The following is a 16,650-nucleotide window of genomic DNA, read 5'->3' on the forward strand; positions in this document are numbered from 1 at the left end:
GCCTGCATCCATGGGATGAGACAAAGCAAGGATCTATTCCATCCCTCTGGAAGAGGAGCTGCTCCTCCTGCCAGCACTTATCGGCTGTCAAATGCTCACCCAGCACCGGGAGGGGGGTTATTAGGAGCAGTGAATTCCTTTGATAAGTTCTCAGGTCATAAAGATGTTTGACTCCTCATTTGCACGTTTCTCTTGGAATCGATCAAAGCGGAAAAGCTGGAGGGTAAAAATCGATAAGGGAGAGCGGGTCTGTGGGAAGACGTATGGATAGAGCTGGGCAGGGGCAGGGCAATCAGTTATTGTGCTAATTGATGGCGGGATGATAACTCAGAATTGATCAGAGGCTGATACAACTGAGTGGCCCCAGAATCCTGCTCTGGAGACCTCAGTGAGGGATGCTCGGATCAGCTCCCAACCCGCTCAGCTGCAGGCGTTTAGTGACAGGGAAAAGCAGAATGAGCCTGGCTCTGGGTTAGATCCCTCAAAAAGCAGGTGGGAATCCAGGTGAGAATTCCCATTTTCCATGGAGCAAACTGTGTTCCAATTTCCCTCCCGTGCAGGTCCTTGATTCGAATCATACTTTGAAGATAATTTCTGGAAGATCTGCCCTGAAGTTGGATGGGAGGAAGGTCAAAGCCACCTCTATTGCTGGGAATTCCGAAGACCAGGTAAGAAAAACGCGTCCAAGAGAGTTTAAACAAGGATGAGCCCTGGGGCAGTGGGGTGGCAAGGTCCTTCCAGTCCTGTGTTCCTATTCTGGCCACAGGGAGCTGCCAAAAAAAGGGGCTCTGCAGGTGCCCAGGTACCTTGGGCTTTTCCCTGCCCTGCAGCCAAGAAAAGGAAAGGAAAAACAAATTTCTTGGTAACAGCTGTGTTTCCTTAACAAACAACTGTTCCCTTAAAACATCCAGGATGACGAGTTGACAGTAATGAAGTAACATCTGTCCAATCAGTGCACTTTTTGGCAGCTCTGCAGCCTCTGACTGAACGTTCCCTAATGTTCACCAGACACTCACAGCACCTGCTCTGCACCCCCAGCCTCTTAGGCTGCCTCCAAATGCAGAACAGATGTGAGGCCTGAGATAAAAAGCTTCCCCAAACAATCTATCAGTCTAATAGCATTGATCAGACAAAACTATCCTGGAACATCACTTGTTTTGCTGTAGGCACCTTCCACCTTTCCTGGGCATCAACCCTGCTGTTAACCCTTGCAGGGGTGCCAGGAGGGAGGGTTGGGCTCTCAGGACCAGTCCTGTGGACTATTCTTATTAATAATAGTGCTGTTATTATATATTAATAAGTCCTGTTGATAGTAGTTCTGTTTATTATTATTATTACCATTACTATTAGATTATTATTATGCCTATTATACCTACTATGGATTCTTAGGCATGTGGTGGGATTTTTTGGGGTGTCCTGTGCAAAGCCAGGAGTTTGTCTCAATGATTCTCGTGGGTCTCTTCCACCTCAGGATAATTCTGTTGGTAGTGCTGGGAATGCAGCACGTAGAGGTGGATATGAATTTTGTAAGGCTCTGCTGGGAGCAATAGTGGGACAGAAAGGATGCACCCATGGATGCATCAGCTCCAGGGCAGCTCTGAGCCTGCCCAGGGCTGGGAAAACACAAAGAAGGGCAAATCAAGAGAGTTGTTTTCCATAGAGGCACAGGGATGTTGTGGGGTTGCATATGGCATTAGGGACATAGCATATCCAGTGCAGCTTGTTCATGGCAAATGAGCAGGGAAGGGCAGCTGTGAAATTCATCTTCTGAGGGGCAGCTTGTCCAAAAATGCCCAAAAATGTGAAATTCACCTTCTGAGGGGCCATTTGTTCTGTCTGCCCCAGTGCAGGAAGAGCAGGGCTGGAAGGATGTGCTCTGTGGATCTGGAAGGAGATTGTTGCTTGGAAAGGCTGACCTGGAACAGAGATTAGACAAAGCAAAAAGAATAAAATAGGTATTTATTGAAGGGACACACTTTGGGCAGTGCAAGAGCCTGGCCAGGGCTACACCTAAACCAGATCCAAGATGGATCCTGGTCATGAGTTTTTTAAGTTTTATAAGTTTTGGTTCATTCACACATTGGGGTCAATTATCCAAGCACAGCCCCAGGCTATGAAGTCTCAGCTCCCTTTCCCTCACTGTTGTTTCTGCTTTTTGGGTACTGCTTGTCCTTGATTCTCTGGCTAGAAATGAATTGTTTTGTCTAACTCCCCTGTGAAGAGAACTTACCAACACCTAATATGAAGTTTCAGAGTGACACACTAAGCAGCAGAGATTCTGAGAAATATAAAAGCTAAAACCCAAGGCATCAAGACAAGGAAGTATTGATGTCTCTGCTCCATAATCCTCTATAGCTCCATGGTGCTGTGGAGAATTATGAAATCACAGAATGAATTTGAGTTGAAGGCGCCTTAGAGCTCATCTCATCCCAAGCCTGGGCTGGTGGCACTTCAGCACTGTTGATTTTCTCTCGAATTAGCTCAGGCCCAGCCGCAGCTCGGAGCTCAGCAGCTCCCGGCCCTGGAAGGCGCTGCCATCGCTGCTTTGCTGCTGTTCATTCCTCAGCAGCCTCCTTCACCCCCTTGGCTTGGGGTGTTAACCCCCCTGAGAGGGTCCCTGGCTGCCCTCCCTCATGGGGACGCGTTCCTAGTGAAAAAACGAGCAGCCCTCTCCTTGCTCTGCCTTTGGTTTGGCTCGGCAGGCCTTGCCCCGCAGCCAGGAGGGGTGGGAGCGCCTGGAAAACCGGGGAGCAGCAGATCTGCCCTTTGCCTCATGGGGGGAAAGCAGGAAAATGAGGGGAAAGCAGGAAAAGCAGAGAAACGATGCGCTAGCAGGGCCGGCAGCGAGGCCGAGCTGAGCCCGGCTGCGCTGAGGGCCCGCGGCCACCGGAGGGCGCGCGGAGCCCGGGAACGGCCGTGAGGGAAACTGGGAACGGGCCGTGAGGGAACGGGGAACGGCCGATAGGGAACGGGCCGTGAGGGAACGGGGAACGGCCGATAGGGAACGGGCCGTGAGGGAACGGGGAACGGCCGAGAGCGAACGGGCCGTCAGGGAACGGGGAACGGCCGATAGGGAACGGGCCGTCAGGGAACGGGGAACGGCCGATAGGGAACGGGCCGTCAGGGAACGGGGAACGGCCGATAGGGAACGGGGAACGGCCGAGAGCGAACGGGCCGATAGGGAACGGGGAACGGCCGAGAGCGAACGGGCCGATAGGGAACGGGGAACGGCCGATAGGGAACGGGCCTTCAGGGAACGGGGAACGGCCGAGAGCGAACGGGCCGTGGGGGAACGGCCCGATAGGGAACGAGCCTTGAGAGAACGGGCCGATAGGGAACGGGCCGTGGGGGAACGGCCGAGAGGGAACGGCCCGATAGGGAACGAGCCTTGAGAGAACAGGCCGTGAGAGAACGGGCCGATAGGGAACGGGCCGTGAGGGAATGGCCGTGAGGGAACGGGGAACGGGCCGTGAGGGAACGGGGAACGGGCCGTGAGGGAATGGCTGTGAGGGAACGAGCCTTGAGAGAACGGGCCAATAGGGAACGGGGAACGGCCCGTCAGGAAACGGCCCGTCAGGGAATGGGCCTTGAGAGAACGGGCCGATAGGGAACAGGCCGAGAGAGAACGAGCCTTGAGAGAACGGCCGAGAGGGAACGGCCGTGAGGGAACAGCGGGCACAGGGCGGCAGCAGCCGGGCCGGGCTTCCACAGAACCCCGGGACTTTCAGCTTTGGCCTCTCTGCGTTTGCAGCAGCTGAACCATCAAGGGTTACGTTGGTGGGAGCCTAAAGTCCCTCCAGTGCCACCCTCTGCCGTGGGTTTCCACTGTGCCAGGGTGCTCCAAGCTGGCCTTGGGCGCTGCCAGGGATCCAGGGGCAGCCACAGCTGCTCTGGGAATTCCAGCCCAGCCCCTCACCACGCTCCCAGCCAGGAATTCCTTCCCAATATCCATCTAAATCTCCCCTTTCCCAATGGGAAGCCATTCCCTGTGTCCTGTCTCTCCATCCCTTGTCCCAAATCCCTCTCCAGCTTTCCTGGAGCCCCCTTAGGCACTGGAAGAAGCTCTAAAGGTTCTCTGTAAACTTCTCTGTTGGCTCCTCCTGCTCACAGTTCCTTGTACCAAACATAAATTATTTAAACCCTGGCCACTTGTACAAATGAAATACATTAATTGATAAGAAGCCAGAGCATTAATGGGTACACCTGCTTTTTAAAACTCATGGGAGCTCACTGACATATTCCAGCTCAGAGCACACCTGTGGACATACTGGGTATCTTTTGAGCTGGAAAGAAATTTGATATAAAAGTTAAATACCCTGCCTGAGATCTGAGACAGGGATTGCCCTCACAGGCTGGCAGCAGAGCATCTCCCACACCTGCCCTGATTCCAGCTACTCTGGGAACAAAAACCAGGATTTGTTGTCCCATTACCATGAAGCCAAGATGAATTAGCAGAGGTGGAAGGTGAAAGGCCTGTCTGCAGGCTCGCCTGGAGTCAAATAGAGGGGTCTCAGCTCATTTTGCATGAAGTGCAGCCAACTATAGCCTCAGCATCAGGGCTCAGGGCCATTGAGTTTATGTACATTGATTTCACACCTTCACTCATTTGCCTTCCCTCTCCGCAGTCCTTTCGTGCAGACAAATTGAAGGCCCAGCAGAGAAGGAACATCCTTAGCTGGAAAAATCAACTGTGGCAAATTTGCGATAAAAGTCAATCTTCCGTGCACCTTTGTGTTACTGGGTGTTGTAAGAGATGAGACATTTATTTTATCCAGCTGGATTTTCACCCTGGGCACGCTGAGTTTTGCACAGGATGGATCAAACGGGAGGGAGCTTGCTGTGCTTTGCTGTCCTGAAGCCCAGTCCCACCAGCTGCACTCCAGATCCCTGGAAATACAGAGCCTTAGCAGAGGATGCTGGGCAGGGATTCCTGTATTTCTTTTTTAGGCTGGAAATTGGAAAATAGTTGGAATAATTTTATTTTTAAGAAAATCAATTGGCTGTACAATGTTTAGCTGGCGTGGGGGATGTTGGTCCAGTGTTGCAGCAATGAGAGGAGCAGCTCTCCCCCCATTTCTGGTGCTGTTTCTGGAGCTGTGGCCTCTTTTCTTTCTGGTTTGGTTGATCTCAGTGTCCCTGGGGCTCTCCACAGCAAACATCAGCTTGCAGCTCCTTTGCTCTTTCTTCCTGCCTTATGCTGCAACCTGAAACAAGTCATTGCCTTTAACCCAGGAAAAAATACAATCTGTATTGTTTCCTGCATCCTCTCCAGTCCCCATTCTCTTTCCCCACTCCAGCACAGTTAATCCCATTTATAAATTTGACAAATAAAACATCATGGCACTTCAGATATGAACTCTGGGCTGGTTTTATTGGCAGCAGTGAGATTCTGGGCACTTTGCAAGAAGCATCTCTGAGCTGTGGGTCCAGAAGTGGGTACTGCTGGTATGAGCTGAGCCCATCCTTGGGTAAAGCCTGACCCATCCCAGTTCTCCTGCAGGAGAGCCACAGGCCACCCCTTGGCTTTTTTAATTCCACTGAAGGAGTGCAGCCCCAGCTGGGAGCTGGATGAGGCATCTCCTTCCAGGCTTTGTTTGGATGCAGCACTGCTGCTCCCAGCTGCAGTGTTTGATCTTTTCCAGGACTGAGGAGATAAGAGCAGGATCCTCAGGGAGCTGGGAAATCCTCCCTGCTCTGCAGAGTGAGGTGAACACTGTGCAGGGACCCTCAAGGGAGGGGTTGCTTTTCTTACAGTCCCATAAATCACAGCTCCAAGGCTGCTCTGTGGGAAGGGAAAAGCAGGGAAGGGTCAGTGGAGCAGTTTTTAACCCTGGATCACCTGGAGAGCTGGGAGTGTGCAGATTTGGGGCTCTGTGTGCCAGTGTGGGACCCGTTCCTTCATCTGTAATTGGCGCTATGAGCAGAGCAGGTCAAGGGAAATGTCTATAAAATCATCACACCTTCCCCTAAAATAAATCTTCTCACTTTCTAAGTGAGAAGAGAGAAGAAAGAGGAGGAAGAGTTGACTTAGGGGAGGAAGGATATTCTGGAATAAGGAATGGCACCACTGTGAGCCCTGCAGAGAATTGTGGTGGAGCATCCTCCTCATTCACAACCATCAGCACTGGGGAAAACAGTGACCAGAACTGCAAACATCATGGTCTTTGCTGCATGTATCCCACAAAAATGTGCTTTTATCCTGGAATAACGGGGGAGAAAGCCTGTGGTTTCATCCCTGGCGTCTGCACAAGGGATAAAAACCCCCTTATCTCTCATAGCCATAAATGGCTGATTTCTCAGGGCTTTGGGAGCAGGGTGACCTGGTTAGGGGTGATTCATGCAGCCAGGGCAGCAGGAATTCCTCCTGAAAGGTGTCCTTCCCTCAATCTGCTTTTTGCCCTGTGAGTAACAGGGAACCTCAGCTCTCTGTTATTAATATGCCATCAGACCATATGCTCTCAGCCTCAGCCCATATGTATTTTTGAAAAGAACCACCTGTGAGTAATTCTGCCTCCTCAGAGGAGTGAGTAAAATCTGCTCTGCTCTGTGTGTGCTGTGAAGGGAAGGAGAATATCAGGGTTGTGGGGAATTTGTAGGAATTTTGCTGCCTTTGGGCTCTCCCTGCTGTGGCAGGGGGGTTACCTGGTCCCTGTGCCACCTCAGCCCTGCACGAAGCAGCCCTGGAGAAGAGGCTGTTGTTGTTTCCCGGGAATGGAGGGTTCTGCTGGTCTCGGTTATTTGAACAGCTGCCCCGCTGGGATTGCAGCGCTGCCGGTGACTCACCTCCGCTGCCAGGACAAAGCACAGAGCCAGCGGGGATGCCAAGGGTGAGAGCCTGCCCTGCTCAGGGGTTACCCCAGACAGGCAGAGCTGTGTGCCTGACCCTGGCCACAGGCTCCTTTTTTATTTACCTCTGTTTTTAAAGGATTTCAGATGGAGCTTTGCGGAGCTCTCAGAGCCTCTCACCCACTGCAGCCCTGAAGGATTCCCAAAGACAGCTGTGGCTCCCCTGTTTTCTGAGGGTTAAATCCCTGTCTGAGCTGCTGGGGATGGCTGCAGGACAGACCCATTCAGAGGGGCAGCTGCCCTTTGGAAAGAAACTTCACCTTTTTGGTTTCAGGGAAGCCAAGGCGTCACAGCCACAGCAACCACGGGCCAGTGAAAGTCTGGAAGTAGCTATTGTTTGCAGATGCAGGAGAAAATATTTGCTAAGCACGTAATGAATCAGTGTTTTAAGGGATTGAAACCACATGCCTGTGTGGCTGATGTGTGGATTTCTTCACGGTAAAATGTTAATGAAAAACTTTTGGGCAAGCCAGTTCCAGTAAGCCATATAGCCTGAGCCTGTGTGATGCTGGGAATGCAGGAGAGAGGGACAGATTCAAAACCAAAAATGCTGTGAGCACAACAGAGGAGTTGTTTCCCATCCCTTTCATGCCCTGCCCATGCTCTCCTCATTCCCCTGGCACACACATGGCAAAGCCCAGGATAATTCCTGTCCCTTGCAGGGCACTGCAAGAGGGAAGTGTGTGCCTGTGGAAACCTGGCACCTTGGATCACTCCCCTCCGTCTGAGCAGCCTGGCTGGAGCTCACAGAGCCTTTTCTCCCTAGCAGACGGAAAATATTCCTCATGGAGCCCTAGCATTTGAGTGACACAACAATAATGTTCCCTCTAAGTGTGTGTGGGGCAGCCAGGTGAGAGAGGCTGTGCTGGGGATGCGCTGACACCGGCTCCTGGCCCAGCTGGAGGCTTCGAAGCACTCACTGCTTTCCAAGTGGGATTGCACCTGAAGATTTGCACCTTTTCCAGCCTGGAAGGAGCAGCCAGAAGGACAGTGCCTTGCTGAGGCTGTGCTGCAGCCAGTGCCCAGGTATTTTCCACCGCAGTGTGGTTTTGAGGGGTTAAAACTGGCCAGGAGTTACACCCCAGCTTTTATCAGGGCTGCAGGTTTGGGTTTAGGAGGAAAACCAAGCTTTTGGGTGAGTTGTTGGATTTGGATGCTCACTGCATCCAGTCAGAGGAGCCATTCAGAAAATCAGCAACCCCAGATGTGCTCCTCTGCTCCCAGCACACAGTCCCAGTTCAGAGGGACCTGGTGCCAGGGATGTCACTGGTGCTGTCACCAGCAGGCACCGAGCTCCCAGCCACTCACCAAGTGCCAGTTTGGGCAGGAATAAGGCAAATTGCTGCTTCCCTGCATTGTCATAGAATGGTTAAGTTTGAAAAAGAGCTCCAAGATCACAGAGTCCAACCAAGTCCTTCAGACTATGTTTAACACCAAGTCTACTCAAGATTCAGTTAAACACAATTGTTTGTTTTAGTGCCTCAATGTGGTTCAGGCACCTGATAGAGTTGCTGTATGTGCCATTCCCTTTTAGCCTGCTTTCCTTTATCATTTGGGCAGCAAATGCTTGCTCAACCCCATTCTGCTCCAGCTGCAAAGCTTCACTCCTGCTCTTAAGAGAAATTAAGAAGTTGTACGTTGTGCAAGCAGAGTGTGCCATGTGTGGGGTGAGAGTTTCATTCATTTGTTTAGAAGAAAGAAAGGGAAAAACAAAAGAGCCCAGTGCAACTAAGAAAACAGAAATTGGGAAATAAAATTTGAGTGAAGATCATTTCAGGCCCACTGGGGTTTTGCATCATGTGTCAGGGTCTGGAAGGGAAATGGGTTTATCAGATCCTTTGCCTTTTGTACAGATAAAGGAAATATTTCCTTACAGAAGAACACCATAAAGTCTGGCACCAAAAGTCTGTCTTGGCTTGGTAGCAAGTGTCTAGTGTGGGGGTTTGGTGCATAGATGTGGTGAAAATCCATATTCCCAAGCAGAGAAGCTGTGCAAGGCAAAGTTTCCAGGGCAGACCCGACCTTTGTTTATGAATCATTTAAATCACACATTTAATGTAATGCAGAAGGATTAACCCACTACAGATTTTTGAAAGGAAGCTTTAGAAAGATCACTCTCATACACTGTGAGGTTTTTTAGAGCAATGCCTCGATTTAATCTGTGTGGAAGCTATTGTTTAAGCTGTTAAATTCCATAGGATTTCTCGTGGGATTGAGGATGAGTGAGAGGTAGGCAGACAGCTGATGACCAGCACTGACTATTCCAGCTGCTGTTTTCTCTTCGAGGCCTCTCTTAAGTAGGGGCAATCTTAAATGTCACGCCTCAACCAAGGAACAGAGACACTTCCAGGTCCCCTTTCCTGGTGATCTCATGTCTCCACCAGGGAGACCTTAATTATAAATCCTAGGAGGAGCAAGGGGGGTGCATCCCCCGTACCCCTGCAGCAGGGGCTCTGCTCTGCTCCCTCTCTGCTCCCTGCCCAGCCTGTTTACAGCAGCCTCGCTGCACCAGCGGTCAGAGCTAAGGGAGGAGCGGGGTTTTGGCTTTAGGGCTCAGCACCAAAAATAAAACTCTCTGCTGAAAGCCAGGCAGAGCTGGGAACCTTGAGAAAGGCTCCCGCCCAAGCAGCCAGACGGGCTTCCTCGGGTGGAAAATTAGAGATGGGCACTGAGCAGGCGTGGGCGGAGGGGCGCTCGTGGAGGACTCACAGAAACCGAGGCTGCCCTGACACAGACACGTCTGGGGCTCTGTGAGCTCTGCTCGAAGCACCAGCAGGGCCTGGGGGCTGCCCAAGCCCTGGGGGCAGCAGGGAGAGCCATGGGGTGCCTATGGAGCTGTGTGCTGCTGGCTGCACCAGACATCTCACAGGGTGCCCAGAGGAGCTGTGGCTGCCCCTGGACCCTTGGGAGTGTCCAGGCTCCAGGCTTGGGGCAGCCTGGGATAGTGGAAGGTGTGGAAAAGGATGGGCTTTAAGGTCCTTCCAACCCAAACCATTCTGGGATGGATCTCCCACAGCTCAGGCAGTGCTCTGTGTAGCCCACCTAGGGCCAGCCTCTTTCCTCCTGATATTGACCCATATTGTTGTGATTTTGGCACCTCTGCTTGGAAATGGTGCTCCCAGACCATTCTGTGTCAGCAGCCTACCAGGTGACAGCAGGTGTGTGTCTCTGCTCAGAATCCCAGGATTCTGCCCCTCCATCTATCTCTTCTGATGGCCCCAGAAATACACACAGCTTCTGCAAGCCCAGGGAGTGACTCTCCAAATTCATATTTGCAGAAAGACATTAATGTTTGCCTGTGGTGTCAGAACAAGATAAGTGTCTGTGCAATTAAGAAACAGCTGTTGCTGGCAGCTTGCCCCAACCAGTCTCAACAAGGAGCAAGACAGGTAGCCTGGTTTTATCAACTCCAGGATCCCTTTCCAACCACCCTGGTGTGTTCCCAGCAAGACAACAAACCAAGCATTGCTATAAGGCTGGAGGAACAGCCCCTTGGTTTGGGGCCAAAACACAAGATTGAGTTGTTGTGAGACAGAATGCTCTGTGGCCAGGACAGCACGTTTCCCCAAACACCACCTGGCAGCAGGGATTCCAAACAATGCTGAAAGCAGGCCAAGCTAAAGATCTGCTGGAGCTGATTGCGATGCGAAACGAGGACAGGTGTGGCCATATTTCCAAAATTGCCCAGGGCCAGTGTTTCAGGAACTTGGCAGCACCTGGCTGGGACAGATTTTCTAAGGAGGTCAGCACCCAAGATGTGGAGCCAGCGTGAAAACCTGTCCCAGAATCTCTAGCTGAGAAATACACACCTTGAGGCTGGCACAAATGTTCCCCCAGTGCAGCAGGAGCAAGAAAACCTCAGCCCCTTCTGCAGCCCCTGGACACAGCCTGGCAGTGCTGAGGATCTCTCCTACTCCCAGCCAGAGGTGAGTGAGGAATCTCATGGTCTGACAGCAGTATCTGACATTTCTTGAAAAATACCTGTGCAATTTTTTTTTTTTTTCCTCTTTCTCTTTACCTTTTCTCTTTTCTTTCACTCTTGATTTTTCCCGTAGTTGGCTTTAATTTCCAAAGGGTTATTGTGTTGTGGTGTTGAGCATTCCCAGATGATGCTGGGAGCTGCACAGACACCTCTGTGTGTCCTGCTGTCCCTACCCAGGGCTCAGGCAGGGTGGCAGCTCCTCTGAGGCACAGCAGGATGCCCTGAATGAAGAGATGCCTCCAAACCACCTCTGTCCAGCCTTGGAGAGGTGGGAGTTGGATCCCAGCTCTTGCCATGGTTCAAATTGGACTCAACCAAACCCAGACACCCATAAATTCTGGGAAAGTCTGGTTCTGAACTCTGTGGCTTGGACCTTTCTTTAATTACAGGTCACTGCTAAAGCTGGTTGGAAAATGTTAAATATATTCTCTGCAAAAATGGTTCTGCCGTTCAAATTTTTTTCACAGATTTTTTTGTTCCTTGATTCTTGTAACTTTTTATTGAGGGCTCACATACATTGAGCTGTCAGTTTTTCCACTGAGCTTCCGTTTTTCCAACAGAGGAACAGATTAAGTGACAGAAAATCAAAACCCTCCTCGTGTGCATTTTTGTCCGAAAACTTGGAAAATTCCAACCAAAACAAAGAAGAACTTTAGCCAAGAGCCATTTTTGTCAATGGAGTGCTCTGTGAGAAGCCAAATTGAAACCAGCCCTGGACACAAAGCTGAACTGGCTGCATCCACAAAGAGCTGTGGGAAGGAGTTATCCCAGCACTACTGCTCCCTAATCCTGTGCCCAGCGTGTTGTCCTTGCTGAAAACCCCACTGTGCAGCTGGAGGGGCTGCAGGGATCCCAGGAGGGATTGAACCCTGTGGATGTGGCACTTGGGGACATGGCTCAGTGTCCCTTGGCAGTGCTGGGCAATGGTTGGACTCCATGGGCTTGGAGGGATTTTCCAAGCTTGGTGATTCCCTGATTCTGTTCTGTTCTCTGCCAGCTCCTCCCAGCCTGTGCCCCTGGCTGGTGTCTCCACTTCTTCCCTGTCTTTAGGAGAGAAGATTTTTCTCTCTTTGCTGGAGAAAGTGCAGGTGGTGCCGTGGGCAGGACGATGATCCAAAGGGATGGATGTTCCTGGGAAGTGAAGGGTGTGGAAGGAGAATTTCTGCAGCACGTCAGTGGAAAAAAAAAAAAAAAAATTAAAAAAAGAAAGCCAAGTGTCTTAAGCAATGGTGCTTCCTGCAAAGCCAAACAACAGTGAGGACAACCACCTTTGGGAATTGGTGATGTAGAAGAGCTCTTCTGCTGGGGGAGGAAGCGAGGAAGTGGGAGGAAGCAAGTCAGCAAGACAGGCCAATGCTGCTGAGCAGCCTGGCCCATTGAAGTCTGCATTTTATTATTAGAATCCTTATTATTTGTATTGTGGCAGCATCAAGTGGCCCCAACTGGAAGAGAGGCTCATTGTACGAGGCACTAAACAAACATGGAATAACAGGCACTCCCTTCCCCGTGGGATTTGCTGGCAGAGAAGACACACAGAGGACCACAGCAGGCAGGAAATTGTCATTTAAGGGCATTTATTGTGAGTGTAACTGCTAGGGACAGTCTCCCACCACCCTTATTCTCGTGGAGAGCCCCATCCAAAACCTGGTGGAGTCAGTGGAAGCGTGGACACAACTCAAACCAACATTTATTTGTGCTCCCTTCCTGCCTGTCTGTCCCCACAGCTCCTTGATACTCAACACTTCTGGTTTCCAGTCAGCTCTGGCTGGATACAGATGCAGCCTTGAGACAGCAGGGACATATTCACACTCCTCCTGGAGCTGGCAAGGCTAATTTTAGGTTTGTCAGCCTTGGTTAAGTCCTTTTAAAGACTGACCCAGGAGGGAAAAGCCAAGTGTGCAGCTGTGCAGAGGCCATGCACAAGGACCACGAGTCTCTGATTTCCCTGGCCTTCAGCTTTATGAACTGGGGATTACTGCAGCAGCCTTGGAAGGGAAACTTGAGATACATCCAAGGTTGACAGATCTCCCTGGATTAAGGTCACTTGCTTTAAAAATCAATTTTTTTTCCACATATGTAAGTGGCTGGGACTCAGTTTGTTCATCTCCAAGGAAAGTGGGGCAGGAAAGCACATTCTCCAGGGACTGCAGTCCTGAAAGACTGTCCTTGTGCTGCCAGATGTGTGATAAATAATAGTTCCCATTTAGTCCATTTTTCATGCTTTTATTTTAGCTCACTGACTGGGACCAGAAGTCCAGGCCTGGCAGATGATGAGCACTTTGAAATCCATTTGAAGCAATGGGAGCTGCAGAGGGAACAAGAGAAGAAAACAGAGAAGCTCCACAGTTACAGGGGATGGTGCTTGAGGCAGGCATCATTCTCTGCTTCCAAAATCTTCCAGTGGGTCACAGCAGCAGATTCCTTGCCTGCCATAATCTGGCTGCTCTTGGACTCACACAGATGATTGGATGTTCCCAATGCTCCTGCTGGGCCTGGCAAAAAGTCTCTGCACAGCCCAGCTGAAAAAAGTGAAATCTAGTGCTCCAACACTGCTCCCTGTGCAATGGGAGGGAGTTTTGCCATTTGCCACGGGCAGGATCAAGGCTGTTGTTGATGGAGGTGGAAGAGAGCTGCTCAGATCTCAAGGAGAAGAATGAAATGTGCTGTGTGAACTCCAGCCTGTGTCAGTGCTGAGTGAGGAGCCTCCAGTCTCACCCATGTGGGACATCTCCAGGGGTGTCCCCAGAGGGGTGACACCAGAGCAGCAAACACAGCACTTGTGCCCAGCTTTGTGGCAGCTCAGAGAACAGGAAACTCTCTAGACAATTGTTCAGAGAGGTGTAGGCAGGCCACCATTTGTGGGCAGAGACTGAAAAGCAAGAAATCTTTTCCAGCCCAAAGTGACCCCAAGCCTTTTTGTTGTGTGCAAGGTGTCTCACCTTGTCTCTGATCTCAACAATGCTTCTTTTTCAGAGAAATATTTATTTTAGCACTTAAGCATCACAATCAAGCCCTCAGCAGTCAAGTTCTCAAAAGTGGAAGTGCCACTGAGAAGGGAGGATGCTCCCTGAGTCTAAAGGTTCCTGTGGCCCTGTGTCATGGTGTTATTCTTACTCTGGCTCTGCAGAGTTTTCCTCGTGGAGCTGCTGTCTCTTCCCATGTAGCAGCTTGCTCAGTGAACCATTATTCACCCTCTTGTTCTTCCTGGTTGTGCAATGTGAGCCCCTGTGCCTCACTCAGTGCTCACTATTCAAATCCTGCTCTGAACACGGAATTATTCATTTCCTTGGGAGTGCTCTTCGGGCACTGACGACAGGCAGTAGCAAATTTTATTCTTCACATTCCCCTGTGAGGTGTGGGGGTGGCATTTGCTTGGGTTCTAGATGACATTTGAGGCAGAGAGAAATCATGTTTAAGGGTATTCAGCAGCTCTGGGTTTGGATGTGTGAGCACTCAGGGTCCCTTGCAGTGCTGCAGCTTTTTAAATCCCCACTGTCTTCAGATCCCCTCAGGAACTTGCTGAATGCAGATTTAGTGATGATCTGGGAATATTTTATCCAAAAATTCTGCTCAAAAATTCTGTGGCAGAGGCAATGATTTTACAGACATTTTTCCCCAGTTTGGTTTTCAGCTGCATTAACTGCTTCTCTTTCTGATTTCCTCCTTAATTCACTCCATGCTTCCCATCTCCTGCAGCAAATGGAGCAGGAGCTATCAGGTTATAGCTTCCATCACCTTTATTCACCCCTTAATAAGGTCTTGCCTGCATGCTGATAGAAAGTGAAGACAAGGACGTGGCAATAAAATCTGTGATGAATGTTTTTGTGGGGGTCACAGTGATTTGACAGACAGGTCATCAGGTCTGTGTCTTCTCTGTATCCTTTCCAGAATGGTTTCACTTGAATTAATCTAAATCAAAAGAGTAAATAAAACCTCAAGGCAAACCAGACATGAAATTTTCAGCTGAAGTGATGAAAGTTTGGCAAAGATTTCAGCAAGGCTTGGCATGGGGGCAGAGCTGCAGCCCCAGCTCTGAGAGCCACGTTTGACTGCTGGAGTGACCTCACAGGGTTTTGCAACCAAAGAAAGTGAGATGAGACAGTGATATTAAAGGTATTAAATCATTAAAGATTGCAGAGGTGGTAATCTTTGGTTCAAAGGCTGGTGGAGATGCTGCAGATAGGGCTGAGCACTGCATCCATCAGCTGGGACACAGCCATGCCTGGGGCTCTTGGCCTCTGCAGCACTGAGATTCCCCAAGAGAGAGCTGGGCTGAGGCTCTGCAGCTCTCCTTTCATTTCTTGTGATGGATTTCTGGGTGTGGAAGTAGTTTATAACTAAAATGGAATCCCTCCCATGTAGCTTTTAAAAATAAACAGGCCTTAAAGGGAAAGCTCTGCTTTGGCAGGAGTGGGGCTGGCTTGAGTCTGGGACCCTGTTGTGATCACTGAAGTGAGGGGGTAGGAAAAGAAAGGTGGAAAAAGCTCTGCCTTGCAAAGGGAGTGAGGGAGGAGGGTGTGTTGGACATGGGGGATGGAGTCATGGCAAGGGGAGCATTCCAGTACAGCAGGAAATGCTCAGGAGATGCTGGTGGTGTGCCTTGGCTCTGTGCACCTGCATAAAGCTGGGACACAAAACTGGGGTGTGCTCAGCAGGCAAAGGTTCTCCAGCTTCAGGATTTATCTGTGGGTCTAAACTCATTTCCAAGCCTAAAGCAATGGCTCTCTTGCTAGTGAAAACTGCTAATCACAGATGTCCTTGATCCTGCAGATCCCAAAAAAAATGGAATAACCCCTTCAAGGCTCTCTGTGAAAACACTGCTGGGTTCAGCTCTGCATCAGCACATCCTTTGGGACAGGTAGGATTAACATCCAGCAGCTCCTTTTAATTGCTGAGCAATAGGGAAATTTCCACCACTGGATGTATATTGCTGTTAAACTTTTCCTCTAAAAAGTCTCCTGTTTAGAGAACAAAGTAACAGCCATCCCTTAATCTAATATATTTAAACATCATGATAAAAGTCCTCTCTGGGGAATTTGACAACACACTATTCTACCAACGTTATAATGGATGGTTTTCTTCTTTTAAATGCCTTGCCATTAAAGTTTAATGAGCAATACTTACTTTCATTCCAAACTTATTTTTCTCCTTGACAGATTGGATACTTAGTTTGGATTTGTTAACATTGCTGGTCATAAAAATGTCTGCTTCAAAGAAACTGATAGATACTGTCCTTAGGAATTTGGGCTTTGATGCCTTATTTGATTTCCATGGCAAAGTAAGTACATACTTTCTCTTTTGGGAAAATAAAAATGAGGTACTGTACAGAGCAAGCTGAGAACCCCATGCCCCTTTTTATTTGCCTGAAATTTCAGTTTATATCAACCACAACTCAGAAAAATCCTAACTCAGGATTGGACAACAAGGGGGCATTTGTGGAATTTCTGATGTAGCTTTGACTTTCTCTCTTCTAATCCTTTGACAATATGTACCAAGAGTAACCAGAAATGAAATTGCAACAAAGGTTCACATCTTTACATCAGGGTTATTTATGGCATCACACATCTTAACCAAGAGTCTGGTTAATGTCCTCCTTAGTGTTTCCAGTCCTCATGGTTTTACTTTCAATCTCACAATATTAATATTTATCTTTATTTTGCCATTTCCTTCCAAAAATTCTTGCCATAGATTTAGAAATTGAAGGCTCACCTTGTGAATTCTCATGCTTCAAGACAAGTAGACATTTATTTTGAACCTTAAACCAAAAGAAGCTGCAAAGAAGGAGGGATGAGCCAGACATGATTTTTCTTACATTCAATTTG

General features: G+C 49.5%; 1 long non-coding RNA gene across 1 annotated transcript; it reads left to right on the forward strand.

The window, feature by feature from the left end:
• The first annotated feature begins 567 nt into the window (after nt 1-567).
• LOC117002065 lies at nt 568-16,100 on the forward strand. Its single transcript, XR_004419208.1, has 3 exons — nt 568-668; nt 15,599-15,686; nt 15,985-16,100. It is a non-coding gene; the product is annotated as an uncharacterized LOC117002065 (long non-coding RNA).
• Nucleotides 16,101-16,650: the final 550 nt, after the last annotated feature.

The sequence above is a fragment of the Catharus ustulatus genome, chromosome 12 (assembly GCF_009819885.2).
Source record: "Catharus ustulatus isolate bCatUst1 chromosome 12, bCatUst1.pri.v2, whole genome shotgun sequence".
NCBI lineage: Eukaryota > Metazoa > Chordata > Aves > Passeriformes > Turdidae > Catharus > Catharus ustulatus.